Source organism: Kogia breviceps, chromosome 11 (genome assembly GCF_026419965.1).
Source record: "Kogia breviceps isolate mKogBre1 chromosome 11, mKogBre1 haplotype 1, whole genome shotgun sequence".
Classification (NCBI taxonomy): domain Eukaryota; kingdom Metazoa; phylum Chordata; class Mammalia; order Artiodactyla; family Physeteridae; genus Kogia; species Kogia breviceps.
Window position 1 is genome coordinate 68,718,901 of NC_081320.1, and position 22,391 is coordinate 68,741,291.

The window sequence follows — 22,391 nt, forward strand, 5'->3', positions numbered from 1 at the left end:
CATTGTTTTAAGTCACTCGGCTTGTGGTGATTTGTTACAGCAGCAACAAGAAACTCATCCACTAGCCTAGCGGTAGAGAACTAGCAAGTAGTCGAGCCTCTTCTGGACCCGCAGGCCCAGGCTCTATGGAATCCCTGTCCCACACTGCTTGGGGTTGGGCTAGAAGTGCAGGTGAGGCCCTGAAGGGGCCCAGACAACACAGTTGGTGAGATACGGGCCTGTGGGTGGTGTGTGCACGTGCCTGTGTGTTAGAGCGAAGGGAAGAGCACACCTTCACGCATTGGGAAGTTCTGGGTAGACAATCCACCAAAGCCATGTCAACATTTTTCTCTCCAGGAAAAAATTACTCAATCCCTATCAAAAAAGTCAGTTTCACACGCACATACCTGGATGGACTTGGGGGTCCTAGGGAGAAGCAAAACACCCCTCCTGCTCCAGGCGTCTTTAATTTTCACAGGGCAGGGAGCACAGCTGAGGGAGGCTGGGGGAGCCATCAGCCAAGGACTGTGGACACATTGTGACATCTGGATTTCTCCAAAGCTCTGGGGTCCCATGGAGTGAGCGTTCCACCCCTATCCCCGCAGGGCTTCCCATTTCCACAAAATCTCTGGGAAAATTTGACACATTTTTTTTTAGCAGCAGAGAGCAATTGGAATTTCCAGCTTAATTCCAGATGTGGTGCTGACTGTGCCGGGGAGTTTGGCCTTATAAAGCATCTGGAGGCCCATCATCCCATTGGACCCCCCCAGCACTGGCCTGTACAATTGTGTGCGTCCCCCTTCTCCAACTCCGGGTCTTGCAGTTGGACTTTTCTCAGGAGAGCTGGAGAGAGCCCATGCTTGCGGTTTTCACACGTGTGGAGAGGGCTGGGTGGTGGCTGGGCCTGAGCCGGCAGGCTGGAGCCCAGAGTGCCTCTGGGGCAGGTAGTGGGGGCCATGACAGAGAAGGAACCAAGTCATGAGGAGTGCTCTAGGGACGTGGACGAGGCCAGAGACTGGATCTGGAGCAGGCTGTGGAGGGGGCGGGGGGCGGCGCTCAGGGAACCAAGGGGCCAGTCTGAACTGAGGTCATAGCTGGTGGCTGGCCAGGGGCTGCTGAGAGGGCAGGAGGAATGGAAAGGCCCTTCACCCAGCCAGCGTACCCTGGTTCCTGGGGGCTCAGCCCCCCAGACAAGACGTCAGGACCGGATGGCTCCTCGGCAGAAGTGAGGGTCCCACTCGATGCTTCGATAAAACCGCGAGAGGATTAAGAAGGTCACCCCCCCATAAAAAGAAATTTCACCCCCCCCCCTTTTCACCTAAATGGGAAGGAAATCCAAAAAGAGGGGAAATATGTATACATATAGCCGAATCACTTTGCTGAACAGCGGAAACTAACACAACATTGTAAAACAACTATACTCCAATAAAAATTAATTGAAAACAAAATGTCACCCCCTTTTGGCAGCTTATCTATGATTGCCCTAGTTAGCAGATAGAATAATGCACCAGCCCCCAAGATGGCCACATCTTAATTCCCAGAAGCTATGAATATGTTACCTCAAAGGCAAAGGACTTGGCTGATGTGATCATGTTAAGGATCTTGAGATGAGGAGATTGTCCTGGAGTATCTGGGAGGGTCCAATGTAATCACAAGACTTCCTCCTAAAAGAGAGGCAAGAAGGTCAAAGTAATGGAAAGGCGATGCGACAGCCTGATGGAGGAAGGGGCCACAGGGCAAGGAATGCAGGCAGCTTCTAGAATCTGGAAAAGGCAAGGAGATGGAGTTTCCCCTACAGCCTCCAGAAAGAACACAGCATTGCCAGTACTTTGACTTTAACCTGGTGAGGCTGATTTTGGACTTCTGACCTCCAGTAAAATGTAAAATAAATGTGTGTCTTTTAAACCACTAAGTTCGTGGTGATCTGTTACACCAGCGGTAGGAAACGAGTACACCCTCCCATCGTGCGGTGGCTGTCATGCTCTGCCCCGTTCCCTTCGACAAGTGTCTTTTCAACATGACACAGGGTGAGGGGAGTATCCCTCTTGTCCTCCCCCAATGGCCCTGGCTGAGCACCACAAGGGGGCCGGGAGGGGCTGCTTCTCGCCAGCCAGGGCCTCCAGCTGGTGGCAGAGCTGGGCCCTATCCAGGACCCCAGACTCCTGGGCCAAGACCTTCCCCCTCAGTCACTGCCTCCCTTCACCCCGTGGATGAGACAGCCACGCGCCTGCTGTTTCCTCCAGACCTCTACCTTCCCCCCATTCTCTGGGGCTCTGCTCCCCACTGCCAACAAGGAGAACATTTTCAAGCTGCGAAAGAGGGAACCAGAACACACACACACACACACACACACACACACACACACACGCGCGCGCGCGCACACACACACACACACACACACACACACCCCTCTGGAAGTACTTGCTTCCTGGGAACTAGATGTCAGCTACACCTGCTGTAAACAGGGTTCTAACAAACCCAGGGGCTGTGTTGAGCCAGGGCAGGAGGTGGCCCGGGAGGGTCAGTGTGTGTGGACGTGGGACAGTACAGAGGGACAGAGGGCCCTGCATCCCTGCCCCCGAGAATGTTGAGATTCCACAGCACGCCCTGTCACTTATTTCTCTCCGCTCTCCCCACGAGGCCAAGCATAGACACCTATGCACGAGTCACACAGGCACCCGCATGCACACAAACATACACAGGGACACAAGCGGTGCTGGCGTGTGCAAAGAGAAAATGGGCAAACACATGTGCACAGACACCACCCAACACACTTAAAAACAGGCAGTTGTGCCTCAGCAGGGCAGGCATCGACATGCCCACATACACAGATACCGTACACACTTGCACACACCCACAGGGGTGCACACACATACAGACACACCCATGCACGAGTAAAGAGAACCTGTGCAGATGGACACCTGGAAATCTGTGAGCAGAGAGGACTGTCCAGTGCTTCCCACACCTCCCTGCAGGGAGGGAGGTGGAGATTCCCTCCCCAATCCACCCTCCTGAGCTCTGCTCTGGAGCCCTCTGCTGGGGAGGCCAGGAACAGGCTGTCAGGCCCTCCTAGGCCCTGGAGCTGAGCTGGCCTGGCCTGGGGCTTTGGAGGGAAGGGGTATGAGGAGAGAAAGGGAACCAACCAGAGCCAGCCCCTGGGCCCTCAGCATCCTGCCCCAACGTGGTCCAAATGACTTTCTGCAGCCTCCAATCTAGGGCTGAAGGAGAGATTTCCCTCGCAAAGATTCCTCTTGGACCCCAGACTCTTTTTGCCAGACTCCAGACCCACCGCGCCCTTTCAGTGGGCACTGCTGGTATGGCTGCGTGCAGAGGAAGGGGCCCTAGCCTGGCAGCATCACACACCCCTCTCTCCAGGACAAGGCGGCTTTACCCTCCCACACTCCAGGAGCCCAAGCTAACTCCACCCTACTGCCCTCACCCCACCTGGGCCATCTTGCAGTGGCACTGCTGGGCACCCAGCCCCCTTGCCCCCCAAGGGTCTCTGACTCTGCTTGTTACAGCTATCTGTTCAAACCTCCACCTCCTGTACTTCTTCACAGAAACCACCCTCTTGCTCTCAACAGCTTTTTCTTTCCATTTTCTCCTGCGGAAGAGGAAGGAAGTGAAGAAGATCTGGGCTTTGGAATAAGATGGATGAACCTGAATTCAGATCTCAGCCCAGAGGTGGGATTTACTCACCAGCTAGGGGCCTCTTGGGCCGCTAACCTAACTGCCCTCAGCCTCAGCTTCACCAGGTAGAATGGAGATCATGTTACTTAAGTGGCAGGGTGGGAACATTCTCAGTGCCCAGGACCAGAGCTGGTGTAAGGGGTGAGCCAGCCAGGCAGCTGGCTAGGGTGCCGTCTTTATGAGGTACTCAGTCATCACTGGACATATAAGGAGATGAAAAAACCACGTCTGGAACTCTTTTAAGGGTCAGTTGCACATTCTGCTTTAATAAGCCTCTTGCAGTGGGGTGGTGCGGGGAACCCCAAAAGAAGAGGCCAGAATAACGATAGTTAGTCTCTAAACTGTTCCGTAAGGAGGGTGGGGCAAGGTCTCTAGAGAGTTTTTATGTGTCTAATTGCAGCATGCAAGTTCAGCATCAGAGCTGAACTGCTTAGAGGAGTTGCAGCAGGGGTCCCCTCCTCTGCCCACTCCCCCCTTTCGCCAAGCAGAGATCAGTTCCACTATATTAAAGTTGAGCTGATAGTAAAAGAATACCAGTTTGATGGGACATAAAATGATTAGCCTGCTTGGGGAACCCACATGCTTCCCCATTGGGCCCTTCCTGACACGTGGAAGGTGCTTAATAAATGTTAGTCGGGTCTGTCTCTCCAGTGCTTGGCCCGAAGACTTCTCTGCAGCCCCCTCCACTCAGCCTAGCCCTTCTCGAATCTCTCTGCCTGGTCTTTGGGTCTATAGCATCACTTAGTTCTTCACCACACCCTTTCCCCCCAACCTTAGCCCACTGGCCCAGCCTGTCCTGCAAGCCTCAAGGCTTCTAGCAGGCATCGAGATTTGGGAAGTCAGATAGCTCTTATACATTATCCTGTTTAAAACAACAAAAGGCAGCTGCTATCTTGCCCCGGAGGAAAGTATCTCCTTATCTTAAATGTCTACCATCAGGCAGTCCCTGCTGGCCAGTGAGTAACATTTCAAAACTTGGTTTCTGGGAAGTGGACTGGGGTTCCAGACGATGAGCCAAGAGAAAATCGAGGACTCAGCGTTATGAATGGGGCTCAGTTTTCCAGGTTGAGCCATAAATGCTCATTTAACGCATCACAAAGCTGGGCTGCCACACACCCACACAGGGGAAAAAAGAAAAACCCTACTGTTTCAAGATCTATAGGTAGAAATGGAAAATAACAGTGTGGGTGTAGAAAATTGTTTATTTTTTCTTGAAAGCTGGTGCTTGAGGGAAAGCAGCTTTCTTAACAGGAGTATGAGGCGATGGGTGGGACATTCTGAAGGAAACTTTGAGGTGTTTTCAAAGGCTTTAGAGGCTGAAAGCTTTTGTTCTTCAACATTCTGATGAATCTTTCTGGCGTTCAGTCTGCCTTTTTTTTTTTTTTTTTGACACGGGGCAGTCCTGGCTCTATCCTGACATGCAGTCAGCCAGGATTGTTTGGGTCCAAAGAATAATCTGGGGAAAGGAACTCATGAGGTAACTGGGGTCAGGTTGTTAGAAAGGAGACGAAGGAAGTGGATTCAAGGGTGTGTAATTTGGGTTTTAAAGATACCCTGAGGGGAATTCCCTGGCAGTCCAGTGGTTAGGATTCCATGCTCTCACTGCTGAGGGCCTGGGTTCAATCCCTGGTCTTGGAACTAAGATCCCACAAGCTAAAAAAAGGCCTGAGGAAGAGTGAGCTGAACCGAACTGATTGTGGTACAAAACAAAGAACAAAAACAGAAAGAAAAGGGAAATTATGGTGCATATGTGACCCCGTCCTTCCAATCTCAAAAGAGACAAAAGGAGGTGGAAGCTGGACTGTCGCAAGGCTGGCCACCAGGTGACACCACAGGCCCAGGACAGCTTGGTTGCAGTCATGGCAGGTAGAGGGGACTCGGGAGGTCCCAGGGGACTGGGGGAGTCACAGTTTTGGAAGTACAGGACATTCTCAGATTCCATCCTCCTTCTGACTGAGTTGGAGAAAGAATGCTCATGCACATTCCCTTCCTTCTCCAGCTCCCATCCCATCTCCCCTGAGGGCTTTATGCTGGTATACTAGGTGGCATGGGGATGGATGGTGCCCAGAGAGATGGGGGCCCAGGACGGGGGTGAGTGAAGAGACGAGGAAGATGGGGCTCAGGAAGGTCTTGGACAGAACCTTGAGAGCGTGAGGGGGCAGAAGACCATGAACGTTTCTTGAAAGTCCGCCTCCACTCACAGGTCCTGACACAGGGAAGCCCAGGGGGGAAGCAAGCCACCCACTCTACAGGGCTGCCCACGGATGCAGGTGATTCAGAGTTTAGGTTTGGCTGATAACAGCCCCAGAAAAGCTGAGAATGAGCCCTTTGTGAGGGTGGCTCCTCCTCAGGCCCCCTCCTCACAGCTGGGCCGGCTACAAGAGGCCTGTGAGGAGAGCTGCCTTGCAGGAAACAGGACTGACTGGAAAAATGCAAAGAAACTGAACGTTCTCTACAGTGAGATGCTGTGTGAGCTTTAGGACGCCTCAGGGCAAATGTGCAGGAGAAAGGCGCACCTTGGCTGGAGCCCACTTTATTTTCATCCAGGATTTCAATCTCATCTGTGTCCCCTCCCTCCCACCCCCAAGTACCCCAGAGAAAACATCACTTTCAGTACTGTGTAAGTCAGAACTCTGGGTTGCAAATGGCCAAAACTCAGCTTGAATCAACTTGGTGAAAAGGGGGCATTGACTAACTGGTTCAATCAGGGCAAGAATGGAGCTCACCCTGCTGGGACTCCCTTCTCTCTGCATCTCTCAAAGCCTGGTGTCATCCTATCTTCTGCAGACAGGCTTTACCCTGCCTTGGCAGGGAAAACGACCATGGTCAGTTCAGGGTTTATGACCAGAAAGGAAATTATACCATTTGCTACTTGGTTAGGGAAAAGTCCTGAGGAAGAACTCTGATTGGCTCGCCTTGAGTCATGTGCTCAGTTCTGGACCAATTGCTGTGGCCAGAGGGACGCATTACTGTGGTTCTCCCAGACTGAGTCACTTGCCCAACCCTGTGGGAATGAGGTACTGAACAGACACATACAATACATACACAGGTACTGAACAGACACATACAATCCTTGCTGTGTACTTGGGGTCTCTTGAGGCAGAACTGCTAGTTGTTCCCCTAATAACAATTTCCCCTTTTCTCTAACAGAACAAAAGGTGCTTACTGGGATACATGGCTGTCTGGAATAAAAACTACATTTCCCAGGTTCCCTTGCAGCTATGGATGATCAGGCTGCTAAGAGTTCTGGACAATGGGATGTGAGCAAAGCCAGGTGTGAAACTTCCAGATGGGAAGCATACTCCTGGCCCTCTTTCCCCCACTTTCTGTGGTCTGGAAGCCTAAGTGATGGTGAGCCACTTTGGATCCTATGGGTGAGAACAAGACCACAGAGACGGCAGAGTAACAAGTCAGTTAGAAGAAGTCTGAGTCCCTGATACCACTGTGGCCCCAAACTGTTTATGCCTGGACTGTTACACAGACATCTCTTTTGTTTAAGCCCCTCTTATTTTGGGTCTCTGTTACATCAGCCAAGTCTATATCTTAAGTAATACACCTTGGGACCTCCTTTTGGTACCCACTGCTGTGGGCTGAAAATGTCATCTCTTGTATTCAGGACAGAATTTGTTCTCTGACCATGTATATATACCTCCATCCAAATCTAGAAAAGTCCCCCTAGTAACCAAACTACCGTTTGCTGGGAGTGTGACCAGACACATCTCAGAGGCAGATGAGAAGTTATTTTCATTTCTCCCGACACCCTGACTCCATCTCACTGGGCATGTTCCAAAGTGTTTTGTATGTGGGTTAGACCAGACTCTGTGTCAGCCCAGGGCTCCTATAGAGTGGAGGCCATGCTCCCTCATCAGACCGGGACTTCTGAGCGCTGGAGCCGTGGAGAAGTATAAAGCCCAGGCCCTGCCCCCGGGATACTAGCTGTGCCCCTCTCTTTAGGGTAAGGGCAGCACACAGATGGCCCATCTGCCTCTGAGGCAGGAAACTTGGGGCACAGAGTTACCCAGAGCTAAGCAGTGGAGGACTCGGGAGAAACTGCTGATCCCTTCCTCTTCTGCTGCCACCTGGGAGTGTTCTGACCTCGGGCTTCTACTCAGATCTCTGAGGCCCATGGTCCTGAGGGAGGGAAGAGAGAGCAACAGCGGGGTAGGGGCTGGGTTTCTGGGATGGGGGAGAGGCAGTGGCTAGGTCATATCTGAGGTCAGTGTAGGAGATGAGGCACAGAAAATAATCCAGGGACTTTGAGTCTAACGATCCCAGACCCTCATTCCAAGCTTTCATGGTTTAAGAAGGATAATTGAGTTAATCCTAGGTGGGAAATCCAGAAGGAAAACTTGCCTCAGACCACAGAAACACAGGCTGGGCTGGGCTGGGCTCTTCCTTTCTTTCTGTACTGATTGTGTTGAAGAACAATGGTGGGCAGGCCCGCGTCTTTCTTAGAGCCGTCCTTGGCTCCCAAGTGGCTGGCTTCACCTCTTCTTCTTTCCCTCTGAACATCCACCCACAGAGGGGCCTCCCTAAGAGCCAAGATGGTGTCTCTACCCTCAGACTGGGGCCTGAAGACTTCTCATAGGGCAAGTTGGACCAGCCCAGAGCCAACCTGAACCGACAGGAAGGTGACATCCGGTGTCCAGGCTGAATCCCTGGATCTCCTTAGAGATGGAGGCAAGACCTCCAGCCCCACCTCTCTAACCAAGGCAGTTCTCTGCACTGGTTTCCCCTGACCCCAGCACTCGATCTGAGGGAAGAGTACTGACTTCCTGGCTCCCCTTCCCATGAGGTACACCAACGCTGAGAGATAAACAGGGCTGATGACACAATGGCATGGAAGCAAGATGCTGAGTGATGACCCTTCCACGCACGTGCCACAGCACGCAGCGCTCCTAGCTGGTGAGAGAGAGCCAAGGCTGGCCTCCCCTCCCACCACAGCACGGCTTCCTCGCCCGCCTCGGCTGAGCCCTGATGTGCCTGCGTGCCCTCCCCTGCGATCTGCCCCCCCTCTGCTCTCACACGATGCGCCCTGGAGCTCCTGGCACCACAGGCAGCGCTCTCTCCTAGATCTTCAGCCTCTTCTTGGAATGCGTCCTCCTCCTCCTGGCCCTGAGCTACCACCTCCCAGCAGCCCTCTTAGGTGGAGGATGTTTACTCTCACCTTCTCTGCACCTCAGGGTTAAAAGGTGGAGCTTGTCCCTTGCTTCCATCACCTACATCTCCAATAATTCCCGCCTTAGCTATCCATTGCTACATTTAGCCCTGAAGACCTTATGGCCACCCAAAGCCTTACTTCTGAAATCAGAACTTCTCATCTGCCACTATCCATCCATCCATCCATTGCCTCCAAGCCTTTCCGCTCCCTGGCCCAGGTGGCCCTGCCACAGCTCTCTGGCCTCATAGAACTCTCCAGTCCACTGATTCCTTCACTTTCTCTCTGTCCATCAGCCCCCTCCTGCCTTCACTTCTCTCCTCTCCCAGCTTAGAGTCCATGATTTGTGGATGTATAAACTGTGGGATATGCACATAATGGACTATCACAAGGCAGGTTAAATAAATGAGCCACAGCAAAGTAAAACAATGTGAATAAATCTTAGCCACATACAATTAGGTAAAAAAATGTAAGTCCCCAAAGATTGCATTAGCCACATACAATTAGGTAAAAAATGTAAGTCCCCAAAGATTGCATTAGCCACATACAATTAGGTAAAAAATGTAAGTCCCCAAAGATTGCATGGAGAACGATACCCTTTTAATGAGGTTAAAAACAATTAATATAAAATATATAATTTTTGGAAATACATGTAGATGCAATAAAACTATATAAAAAGGATATCAAAGGAATGTGGTAGACTTCAGGATGATAGTTACTGTGGGTCGGGGGACTTAGGGGGTTGGGATGGCGAGGATGAATCATATGGAAAGATGTGGGTCATTGTCAAGGCTTTGGTTTGGGTGGTGGTTTTGCAGGAGCCTATTTAATCATTACAAATAACTAATTAAAAATATAGCACGAGTGGATCAACGATGAGTGCGTCAGGGCACAAAGGATGTGTGGAGGAGTCCAATGAAATCAAGACTCCATGGGTTATCACGGCATTACTCTCTTGCAATTTTATTGAACCTCCCTCATCTTCCCACCGCTAAATTCACAGATATCCCCATGTCTGCCTCATTACAATGGAAGAAGCATCCCAGTTTCTTCAGTGAAAGAAAAATTCCATCTCTTGTTCCCTGAATCCCATATTCCTTCTCATCTCTCAAGGGCTTTTTCCCTTCGGCTATCTCCCCACTCTCTTTCCTCATCAATCTCTCCCTCCTTAATGGTTTATTTCCACGAGCACACAACACGCTCTAGTCTCTCCCATCTTAAAAACAAATAAACTGGGAATTCCCTGATGGTCCAGTGGTTAGGATCCGGCTCTTTCACTGCCGTGGCCCGGGTTCAAACCCTGGTCAGGGAATTGAGATCCTGCAAGTCATGCGGCGCGGCCGGAAAAAAAAAGGAAAAAACAGATAAACTTTCTGTATTAGTTAGGATAATGTTAGGCTGCTGTAACAGAGAAATCCCCAAAGACTGTATCAAAGGTAGAAGTTGACTCTCACATGAAAAGCCTAGGAAGGCAGTGTAGGGGTGATATGGTAACTTCTTCTATCTGTTGCTCTGCCATCCTTAACTTGCAGCTTCTCTCCAAGATGGATGCCCCAGCCCTTGCCAGCACTTCAACCTCCGAGCCAGAAGGAAAGGGGAAAAGAGGAAGGAGGAGATAAGGCTACTTCCTTTGAAGGACACGGCCTGGGAATTGCATACATGTCTGATCACAAGGTATTGCCCTCAGACTTGGTCAAAAAACACACCTAGTTGCAAAGGAACTTAAGAAATATGGTCTTTCGTTGGGCAGAAATGTGTCCACTTAAAGATTCCATCACTATTGAAGAAGAGGAGAATGGCTATTGAGGGAAAGCTGGAAATCTCTACCACCCTCTGCACCTTTGACTGACCAAATAAATGCACGCTCTCTTCTCACACATGCAACATGCTAATCCCCTTCCCAAGCCCAAACCCACAAGGTTTCATCCATTACTGCAACCAGCTCAGAGCCCAGGCCTTCCTGACAATTGTCAGATCTTTATATGAAGTTCAGATGTTGGTCTGGTGAAATACAAACTAAAAACCAAGTTATCTATTTGCTCCCCTTTACCAAACAGCAACACATACACATATACTATACAAGGTAGAACAGGATAACCACAATTAATCTGCCATTTGGAGAGGGAAAAATAGAAAACACATAGCAGGAACATAGCAATTAACAGATCCCACTGGGCAGGAATTCCAAAGGTTCCCTATCTCAGAGAGGAGAATGTTCTTTGGTATTGAATACCTGAACACATTCTCTGTGGCTCTTGGCTCTGCCTTCTGGGCAGTACTCCTTTGTCTACCTGTTGTCCTCCAGGGCCACATCTGAAAAGGGCATTGGAGAATATACCCTTCTGGGTGGTGAGGGTGCAGTGTTCACAGCCTGTTTCCTGCTGGTGCAGGTTTGGGAGCTCACAGCTTGCTTTAGGAGTTGAGCAATTCTAGAGTTGTACTGGCCAGCCTTGTAGATTTTGCCAATGACTTTCCCTCAAAAACTTAGCATAACATTAAAAAGTCAAATACAAAAATAATTCAATTTACCATCATATAGAAAAGAATTAAATAGGAATAAATCGAACAAGGCTTGTACATTGAAAACTATAAAACATCATTAAAATAAATTGAAGAGAAACTAAATAAATGGAAAGTCATCCTGTGTCCATGGATTAGAACACAATATTGTTAAGATGGTAATATTCCCCCAAATGACCTACAGACTCAATGAAATCCCTATTAAAATTCCAGTTGCATTTTTTGCAGAAATTGAAAATGTATCTTAAGATTCATATAAAATTGCAAGGGGCCCAGCATAGCCAAGACAGTCTTGAAAAAGAAGAACAAAGTTGGAAGACTCACACTACCCTATTTCAAAACTTACTGCAAAACTATATTAATCAACACAGCGTGGTACTGGCATAAGAATAGACACATAAGTCAATGGAACAGAATTGAGACTCTGGACATGGAGACTTTGACACATGGTGAAAAAACAGTCTTTTTCAAAAATGGTCTTGGGACAACTAGATCTCCCTATTCAAAAGAATGTAATCAGATCCCTACTTCACACCACATATAAAAATTAACTCAAAGTTGATTATAGACCTAAATGTAAGAAAGAAAACTATAAAACTTCACGATTTGGGATTAAACATTGACCTTTTAATGTATGACACCCAAAGCACAAGAGAAAAGGGAAAAAATAAATAAATCATATTTCATCTAAATTAAAAACCCTTGTGCTTCCAAAAACACCGTCAAGAAACTTAAAAGACAACCCACAAAATGGAAGAAAATACTGGCAAATTCTATATCTGATAAGGAATTTGAATTCAGAATATATATAGAACTCTTGTAACTCAACAATAAGGAGACACATAACCTAATTTGAAAAATGGGCACTGAAATTGAATAGACATTTCTTCAGAGAAGATATACAAATGACCAGTGAAAACATGAAAAGAGCCCAACATCATTAGCCAACAAAGAAATTCAAATAAAAGCCACAATGAGATACTGCTCCACAACCACTAGGATGGCTATAAACAAAAAAAGGCAGACAGTAAGTGCTGGAGAGAATGTGGAAAAACTGGAACCCATATATTACTGGTGGGAATGTAAAATGGTGCAGCCACTTTGTAAAACAGTTTGACATTTCCTGAATAAGTTAAACACAGGATTACTTTATGGCCTAGCAATTCTACTCCTAGGTATATACCCCAAAAAACTGAAAAATATATGTTCACATAAAAATGTGTTCATGAACGTTCATACCAAGATTATTCATAATAACCAAAAGTGTAAAAAAAACAAAAGTCTATTAGTTGATGAATGGATAAACAAAATATGATATATCCCTAACAATGGAATATTATTCAGCCATAAAAAGGAATGAAATACTGGTGCATGCTACTACATGGATGAATCTTGAAAACATTATATGCCAAGTAAAAGAAGCCAGACACAAAAGATCATACATTGTATGATTTCCATTTCTATGAAATGTCTAGAATAGGCAAATCTATTGAGACAGAAAGTAGATTAGTGGTTGCCAGGGGCTGGGGGCACGGAGGTAGTAATGGGCATTGACTGCTAAAGGGTATGGGGTTCTTTGGGAGGCGATGAAAGTGTTCTAGAATGAATAATGGTGATAGCTGCATAACTCTGTGAATACACTAAAAACCACTGAACTGTGTAATTTAAAGGGTAAACTTTATCATATGTGAACTATATCTCAATAAAACTATTTTTAAAAATTTATTTATTTTATTTTTGGCTGCATTGGGTCTTCGTTGCTGTGTGCGGGCTTTCTCTAGTTACTGCGAGCAGGGGCTACTCTTTGTTGCAGTGCACGGGCTTCTTATTGAGGTGGCTTCTCTTGTTGTGGAGCACGGGCTCTAGGCACGCAGGCTTCAGTAGTTGCAGCATGCGGGCTCAGTAGTTGTGGCTCGCAGGCTCTACAGCACAGGCTCAGTAGTTGAGGCGCACGGGCTTAGTTGCTCCGCGGCATGTGGGATCTTCCTGGATCAGGGCTCGAACCTGTGTCCCCTGCGTTGGCAGGTGGATTCTTAACCACTGCGCCATCAGGGAAGTCCCTAAAACTGTTTTTTAAAAATTAGTATGACTACAGTCTGTTTGTTTCTAATCTGTTCCATAAGCAAGTAACCCAGCCAAAAAAGCTGGAGCAGACATCATTCTTAAACCTGAAGACACATGTATGCATATTTATTTCTCAGCCTCTATACTCTGCCCATCCTACCCTCTCTTAACATTACAACAGTTTATGAGGTTACTTAACCCAGTAGGCCTGGGTGGAAGGGTAACACCCTGAATCTGCTCTGGGCTGTTGAACTGACTCCCATTGTCTGGCAGGGTGTTCTTAACTGGAGCTAACTGGGAAAGGCTTGGGCCACAGTCTTGTCTCCTGGGAAAGCTGCCTCTTCAGGGCTCCTTCACGTCACTTCCTCAGTTTGGGGTGCAAAAGCAGTTGACTTTCTCAGCACCTTTCCAAATACTGGATTCTTAGTCAACTCACCTTACTGGCCACAGGCAGGAAGAATCTCTATGAACAGAGCTCTGTTTATTTTCATCTATGCTTGCAAACTACTGTCTCTCTTCTGAGTTTTTCTCTCTTCCAGGACCTTGCTAAATGTGGGGAGAAGACTACCCACCAACACTTGCACCTTTTCTAACCACTTCCTCTAGAACTAGAGGCTCAGTGGGCATGTGAACTGTCTTCCAAGATATCAGAGGAGATAGCGTTACCAACTGTTTTGCATAGCACGGGTCACCAGCTTTCCAACCTGACATATCTGCTCACTGTCTGACAATAATTGCACAACGCCTCATGTTTAAAATTTTGCCACGTCCAACATTCCACTTCTGGATATCAAATTCTATGTTAATGAGAATATGGTTTAGACTACTGTAACAAAGGCCTCAAACTGCACTGGCTTACACAAAATAGAAGGGTGTTTTTTGTTGGTTTTTTTTTTTGGTTTGTTTTTCTCTCACGTACCTTGATGGTTCAGGGTTGATATGGGGGTTTAGTGGTTTTGGAGGACTCTGGTTTCTTGTATCTCTTTACTTCACTACTTTCAACATGCTGCTTCCAGCACACAGTCTAAGACAGCTTCTGTCAGAGGTTGGATTACTCAGGAAACAGACTCTGAGACAGATCTGCAACCAGGTGTTCTACTGGGGAGCAAACCCTGATGGCGGGGGGAGTGATGGAGGTAAAACTGGGCAAAGGGCAGAGCTGAGCTGTGATGCAGTCACAACAGAGGACTCAGCCAATCCCAGAGGAGCTCTGGAGCTGGGGTGGCCTTCGTGGTTGTCTCAATTAAAGCAAGGAACTAGGTTTATTACCCCCCACAAGTCATTGGATACGGGACCCCTTTTGATACCCCCAGGGGGGCAAAGCAGTTTCTGGGGAAAGATTCAGCTGAGCTGTGAGTGGACAGTGCTCCTGGCAGTTGGGGGAAGGAGGGCCTCGTTTTAGATGGGGCATCAGGCAGTGTCCACAGGTGTCCAAGGCTACAGAGTCCACGACAGCTCCCAAGGTTCTCACCACCAGGTTTGCCCGTCCAGTGGGAAATGGAAAAGCCCGCTCAGTACTTTCACTCACATCCCTTTAACCAGACTTAGCCACATGGTTGCACCTATCTGGAAGGTAAAACCTCGAGAAAGAAAGCAAAAGTGAAGTCCTTTGGGAGTCTCTGTCACGTGTCCCTTGATTCCATGTCCTTCTCTAGCCACTGTCTCATTTGTCTGTCCCTCCCCAGAACCTGGCTTCCTCCATTTCTGCATCTGTCTTTGCTCCAGAAGGTTCACCTGACATCTCTTGGATGCTGTGTTAGTCTTATTGGATTGTCTCTTTCAGTCACCTGCAAAAGTATTCAAACTAGCTCCTAGGGGGAAAAAAGATTTTATGAGGTCATGTATTGGATCAAAGAGAGGATCTACCTTCAGGCATGGATGGACCCAGAGGTTCAGATGATGTTACCAGAGCTGTCTCTCTCCATTTCCTGATCTGTCTTTCCTCTGTGTTGGTTTCATTCTCTGGCTGAATGATGCCACTGACAGTGGCAGCCCTACATTTCCTTACAGCTCACAAACTCAGAGAAGAGTGCAATCCTCTCTTCTTCAGTGTCCCCCACGTGTGCTCACCCAAGGACCAACCTTTGTGTCCAGGTGGGTGAGTGCTCTGATTGGCCAGCCTGAGTCATGCCCTTCGGCGTGCTTGGGGAAGTGAGGCAGTGTACGTGATAGCCCAACCAGAAACACTTGCCGGGGCGGGGGGATAGGCAGTGGGCTTCTATTGTTAAAAAGGAGGGAAGGGATGCTGATGCTGTTATAGCCTGGGCATCTCAAACTTAACATGTCTACAGCTGAGCTCTTGGTTCCCCTCCCAGCCCCAAATATGTGCTGTCTCCACTCTTCCCATATGGTAAATGGCACCTCCATCTACCTAGCTGCTTAGGCAAGATAACTGGGAGCCATCTTTATAACTCCTTCCCTCTTCACCCCGCATCCCAACGTTCACTTACAGATTCTACCACTCAGATGCTCTTCAATCAGTCCCATCGTCCACCTTCTCCATCGCCAATATGTTGCACAGCCCCCATCACCTCATCTTGTGCTATTCTGAGGGGTTTCCCTGTCTCTGTATGCTCACTCTGTCTTGTTGCTGGTTGTTACGTGGCAACCAGAGGCATGGTTTCCTCCTGAAACCTGCACATGAGACTGAATACAATATGATGACTAGGGATGTACCTGGAACAAATGGGCACCAGTGCAAAGTATCCAATTCTTATTTTCCACTGGAGAAGTCCCAGATTAGAATTCACTGTCACTCATTACAGCACTTGGCACCTGAAGACTTGTTCAGTACCCATTTCCTCCCCCAAACTGGAAGTTCTGGGAGGGCAGGGTTTTTGCCAATCCCATAGTCCGCCCCCCCCTCATCCCAGGCACTGGTTGGAGCACACAGCCGTGGGGGCTCGGTGAAGCCAGGATGATGTTCTTGGTACGAGTGGGAGGGGGTCTTGGAGCCGACTGCTTCCCCCAAGGCACCTTAGATTTTCCAAAGACGTCAGAATCCTGGGGTGGGTTGGGGACCACAGAGCTGCCATCTGAGCTCCCTCTATGGGAGAAGACCCAGGGAGAAGGAGGAAGACGGGAAGAGAGGCTGGGCCTAAGGAGGAGGAGAGCCTAAGAAAAACGGCAGGAGAAAGCCAAAGATGAGAAGGGCTCAAAGCACCGAGCTGACCTCCCTGTGCTATGCAGCTGCTTCCCACTAGCTAGCTATTTTGGGATACGGAGTGTGGGACGGAGATGCAAGAGGGAGGAGATATGGGGATATATGTATAGCTGATTCACTTTGTTATACGGCAGAAACTAACACACCATTGTAAAGCAATTATACTCCAATAAAGATGTTAAAAAAAAAAAAAAGAAGGGCAAGCAGAATGAGAGGGGTGGAGAATGCCAGAGAAAGGGGCAGCTAGGAACAGCAGGAGGTAGGCTGGGGGTGGGAAGTTTGCAGAGAAAAGAGAAACCATTCTTTTTGAATGGGTCAGGGTGTGTGTGTGGGGTCTCCCAACACACTGATTCCAAGGTATGGGAAGCTGAGACCGCCTGCCTTGTGCTGTGGTTTTCTCAGTCAGCCCAAGACCCCTGGGAGGAGAGTGGGGGACACCCAGCCAGAGGCTCCCCGAATCAGGAGCACCCACAGTCTATGGTGACTGTCCCCAGCACCCTAACTCACTGTTGAGCGGTGGCCCAAGCCCAGCAATGCTCTATCGGGACATGCAATTACAGGGGTTGGGTTACAGCTCCAACATTGGCAAGGGCTCGGTGGCCGGAGATAGGAAGGTGGCACCCGGAAGGGTTGTGTGTGTGCTGAACTGCAGGCTCCCAGCATCCCCCCCCGCAAGGCCGGCTTACAAGGCCTCCATTGTTGGGGGCTGGCTCCCAGCCCATCACCGGCCAGATAGGAGCTTCTGTTCTGACAAGGCAACAAAAGCACACCCCAAGTTCATACAGATGCCGTTACCCCATTCTTATCAGGCGGAGGGAAGGGAGCTAGCAAAGCTAATGTTGATTCAGAGAGAAAAAGGAAAAAGGCATATTAACAATCATGGCAAAAGTGAGTTCCGGCAGCAGGGGGTGAAGATCATGGGTGCTAGTCCGGGGTTTTTATAACGAGCAGCTGGAGGCAGGGGTAGGACGGTGAGGAGTGTCCAGTGGGCGGGGGAGGAGCCCCCCCAGTGTGCCCGGCCCTGTGCCGGGGACAGAAGCCAAGCAGGTGCATTCTGCTGCTTAGAACTTGAAGTCTAGTTAGGAAAACAGGGCTCTTTTCTTCACCCAATATAATCCAGGGTCCACCACTTGCAGGCTCTGTTTATAAATGCTGGGGGTTCCTGGGGCTGGCGTTCTAATGGATTGTACCGGAAAATAAAGAGTCCTGAAGACTAGGGGAGCAGGTCGGGGCTCAGACAGAGAGAAGGGGTCTTGGAGATGGCAGGTCAGGAAAGGCACCTAGGGCTGGGCCTGGGCTGGGGGATGAGGGAGCAGAGCTCCTACCCCTGCTGCCTGCTTCTAGGCATGGAACCTTGTCTCAATGAGCCAGTTTCTTCTTCTGTAAAATGGGGACAAGAGAAACTACCCAAGGGAATTAACATTGAGAATGGAAAGAGAACCCAGGTAAGCAAGGAGCATGGTGGTAAATCACGATAAGCACTTGGTCAGGGTGAGTGAGACGCAGCCACCACGTGCAGGGGGCCGACAGTCAAAAAAGGGAGGTAAGACATGGGAGAGGTGGGGTGGACCCAAGTCAGGGTGGTGGGCTAGGACTGGGTTAGCTGGTGAAGAGTGGGGAAGGCAGCTCTGAGCACAGGAAGAGCAGGAACAAAGGAATGGCAGCCCAAAGGAGCCCAGCCCGTTTGGGGGTGGGAGGTGGTAAGGGTGGGACCATTCACATACCATTGTCCCCTCCCCCATCCCATCCCCAGAGACCCCAGAGTGAGCACATCAAAGACGGTCACTCACAGGGATCACCATTTAAAAATCCTGCTCTGCCCTTTGGGTATGCTTTGAAATATAGATTTGGAAAAAAAGCACTTTAAAGATGAAAAGTCCCTAGAAAATGTCAGTCTGTGGAATCTGCTGCCCTCGAAATAGAGACACAGATGTAGAGGACAAACGTATGGACACCAAGGGGCGAAAGCGGCGGGGGGAGGTGTGGGTGGTGTGATGAACTGGGAGATTGGGATTGACATATACACACTAATAAGTATAAAATAGATAACTAATAAGAACCAGCTGTACAAAAATAATAAATAAAATTAAATTTAAAAAAACAAAAAAGAATCTGCTTCCCTCAAGGCAGTGAGTAAAGAAGCCCATTCAATGGAGAATGGACTTGATTAAGAGGAAAGGGAGGGACTTCCCTGGTGGTGCAGTGGTTGAGAATCCGCCTGCCAATGCAGGGGACGCGGGATTGAGCCCTGGTCCGGGAAGATCCCACATGCCGCGGAGCAAGTAAGCCCGTGAGCCACAACTACTGAGCCTGTGTGCCACAGCTACTGAAGCCTGCGTGCCTAGAGGCTGTGCTCTGCAACAAAAGAAGCCACCGAGATGAGAACCCCACGCACCGCAACAAAGACTAGTCCCCGCTCACTGCAACTAGAGAAAGCCCGTGCACAGCAACGAAGACCCAACACAGCCAAAAATAAATAAATAAAATAAATAAATTTAAGAAAACAAAAAAAGAGGAAAGGGAATGGACTGCCTGGAAAGTTGGTTGCTGGGGAAACCTGCTATTAGAAAGGGGCCAGGGTTGGGAGGGGGGAAAGCATGTCCTGTGCATGTGTGTCATGCGCTAGCAGGAGTCTGAGACCAAGCTGTCACGGGCAGACGCGGCTTGGGAGGAACAGAGAGCCTTATTTGTCCACTCGGGCTGCCATAACAAAGTACTGCAGACTGGGTGTCTTCAACAACAGACATTTATTTCTCATAGTTCTGGAGGCTGGAAGTTCAAGGTTAAGGTGCCAGCTGATTTGCTTCCCGGTGAGGACTCTCATGGCTTGTAGATGGCTGCCTTCTCTCTGTGTCTTCACATGGCTTCTCTGTGCAGGTGCAGAGAGAGAGAAATCTCTCGTGTCTCTTCCACTTCTTATAAGGACATCAGTCCTTTTGGATTCGGGCACCACCCTCATGACCTCGTTTAACCCTAATTACTTCCTTAGGGGCCCCATTTACAAATACAGTCACACTAGGTGGTGAGGGCTTCAGTATATGAATTTTCGGAGGGGGTCACAAACATTTAATCCATAACAGAGATCTCCTTTAGTCTGCAAGAGGCAAGAGAAAGTCGTGTGCTAGAAAATAAAGTTTCCCCTGGGATTAGCAGAACAGATCACAGATTTAGTCCTCCTCTTGGGGCAATTAATGCTGACAGCACAGGAAGAGCTACAGATGGCCCATTACTCCCTGGGAGTACTGAGAACACTTTCCCGAGAAATTCTTAAACTGGAATAAGGAAAACAGTTTTTGCATTCATTTGCAAACAGTAGAAACTTAATGATGGAAATACCTGACTGTACCCAGATATTAGTTTTTCTTTAGATCTTAACCATCGGTGATTAACAAGTCTTTATGATTCTTAGTTTAAAAAAAGGTTGTAAATACAGGAAATCTCACTGGGATATTAAAAGAGTACGATGTTCCACCTCTTAATTATGAATACCTTAGAAAATCTTGGGACTTCCCTGGCCGTCCAGTGGTTAAGATTCCGCTTTTCCACCGCAGGGGGCAATGGGTTCAATCCCTGGTCAGGGAACTAAGATCCGGCACGCAGCGCTGTGTGGCCAAAAAAAAAAAAAAAAAGACTTAACTGGTTGGTTCACATTATATAAATGTTGTTGCTCTTATTATTCATGTGATGACTGCTGTGTGAATAGCAGGTGTGGTGCTTGCAGGGAAAGAAAAATAAACCTTTACACAGCCAATCATGTGCCTGTTATTTTATTTACATCATCTCATTTAATCCTCCCAACAATCCTGCAAAATTAGCATTAGTCCTATTAATTTGTTGGTTTGTTTGTTTTAAGGTAAGGCTAGGTGGAATTTTCCCCATTTTGCAAAGAGGGAAACTTAGGCTCAACAAGGTTATGTTAACTCAGTGGAGATTAACCAGCTAGTAAGCGATAGAGTCAGGATTCGAACTCGCGTGTTTCTTAAAGCTGATGTTCATGTTCTTTACATCCTTTGCTGCCCTAGTCTTGCAAACCCAAACCAATGACACAATAAGAGATGTCATGCACTCAGGCACCCGGTCACGGCACCCGGCCACTTCACCCAGCCGTACATGCTCACATGCATGTACATTCAGGTCTGTGTCTGGCTATAGCCCCCTCCCTCACATCCAGCCATGGGTTGGCTACCTAAGTCCCAGCTGGGGAGTCATACAGTGGAAGGGAGGATATCATGGTGGTTCCTGACACAAGGTCAAGGTGACACCTGCCATTTCCCCTTCTGAATGCCAAGCATTCAATCTGTCATTGATTCTGGGTCCTTCTTTGCCTCAGCCTTTTATAGAAAGCATAGGCTACCCATACAGTTGGAGTTTCCTTTGTCTCTATCTGCCCTGTCTTGCATGCTAGCCTTGACTGTGGCTCCTCCAAATGCCTTCAGTCCTGTCCTGACCCCCCGGTAGAGAGCCATTTAAATGTGGGGGTCCCTGTGCCAATGCACAGAATTGCAGCCCATCTCAGTGCTCACTGTGGCTCCACACCCCCGCTGAGTTTTTAAGACTCATTGTGGACTGAATTTTTGTGTGCCCCCAAAGTTCACATGTCAAAATCCTAACCCTGACAGGATATTATTAGGAGGTGGGGACTTTGGAGGTGATTAAGTCATAAGGGTGGAACGCTCATGAATGGGATTAATGCCCTTATAAAAGAGACCCCAGAGGGCTCCCTCACCCTTCCCACCATGTGAAGACACAGCAAAAAGATGGTCATCTGTGAACTAGGAAGCGAGCTCTCACCAGACACTGAATCTGATGCTGCATTGACCTTGGACTTCCCACCTCCCAAACTGTGAGAAATAACTTTCTTTTGTTTATAAGTCACCAAGTCTATGGTATTCTGTTACAGCAGCCTGAACGGACTAAGACAAGTCTTAACTCAAGTACTCTTCCTCCCGGAAACCTTCTCTGACCTCCCAAGACCAGGGTGGCTTTCCCTTCCCTGGGCACCCATGGCACCCTGAAATTCCCCTATAAGAGCCCCAGCCCTCCTTGTGGTAGGGCTGTATTTACTTGTCAGTCTCGCCCACTACACTGGAAGCTTCCTGAGGGCAGACACTGGCTCTGTCGTCACTGTATCTCCCAAGCACAGCTCACAGTAGGTGCTCAGTTAGGTCCCCACATTTAGCAAATAAAAATTCAGAATGTCCAGTTATTAGATTTGAACTTCGGATAAACAATGAATACTACTAATAATGAATAAAAATACTGCATTATTGTGTCTGGTAACCCTATGCTCAATAAGTGTTTATTGTACTCCTTACTATGTGAATGAGCAAAAAGCACAGAGAAAGGAAAAGGCCTTGTATTTGGAAGAAAGCAAGAAACATCAGTTTGCCTGGAACATAGCCCTGGTGCAAATCTGTCACAGAGTGAAATGAAAGGAGCCCATCACGCCTGTGCTCAGAGCTGCACCTGTACCTAGTAAGAAATCCATCACCAGTGATGGAGGGATGCGACAGAACGAACACGTTGCAGGAGGGCGGGGGGGGGGGGGGTGGTTAAGTGCCAGAAAAAAGTAGTGAAGATGTCAAAGCAGAAATGGAGGGCGTGATGATGGCAGTGGCTGTGGTCATGGAGGCTTTTGAGGGGGTCAAGTGACCAGCAGGCTGCAGCCTCCACACCCTCACGATTCAGACTCACAGAGTGGCCATGTCCTGATTCCATGAGCAGCTGAAACTCTCCTCCCAGGCATTGTAGGGGTCTGTGCCCATCTCGAGCAGGACAAGTGCAACCCCTGATTCTCCTCTCCGCACCCAGAGAGTG

The 22,391-nt window shown here is 48.6% G+C and overlaps 1 long non-coding RNA gene across 5 annotated transcripts in view; it reads right to left on the minus strand.

The window, feature by feature from the left end:
• The window catches only part of LOC131765599 (uncharacterized), a 207,776-nt gene that overhangs the window by 22,815 nt on the left and 162,570 nt on the right, over positions 1-22,391 (minus strand). The window contains exons 5-8 of one of the 5 annotated variants that reach the window (XR_010835559.1): positions 20,064-20,176; positions 1,539-1,643; positions 757-1,010; positions 387-504 (exon numbers count right to left, since the gene is read on the minus strand). This is a non-coding gene — a long non-coding RNA (uncharacterized lncRNA). Of the gene's footprint in view, positions 1-386; positions 505-756; positions 1,224-1,538; positions 1,644-20,063; positions 20,177-22,391 lie in introns of all 5 variants that reach the window. The other 4 variants (XR_010835558.1, XR_010835561.1, XR_010835560.1 and 1 more) reach the window with 4 other exon arrangements.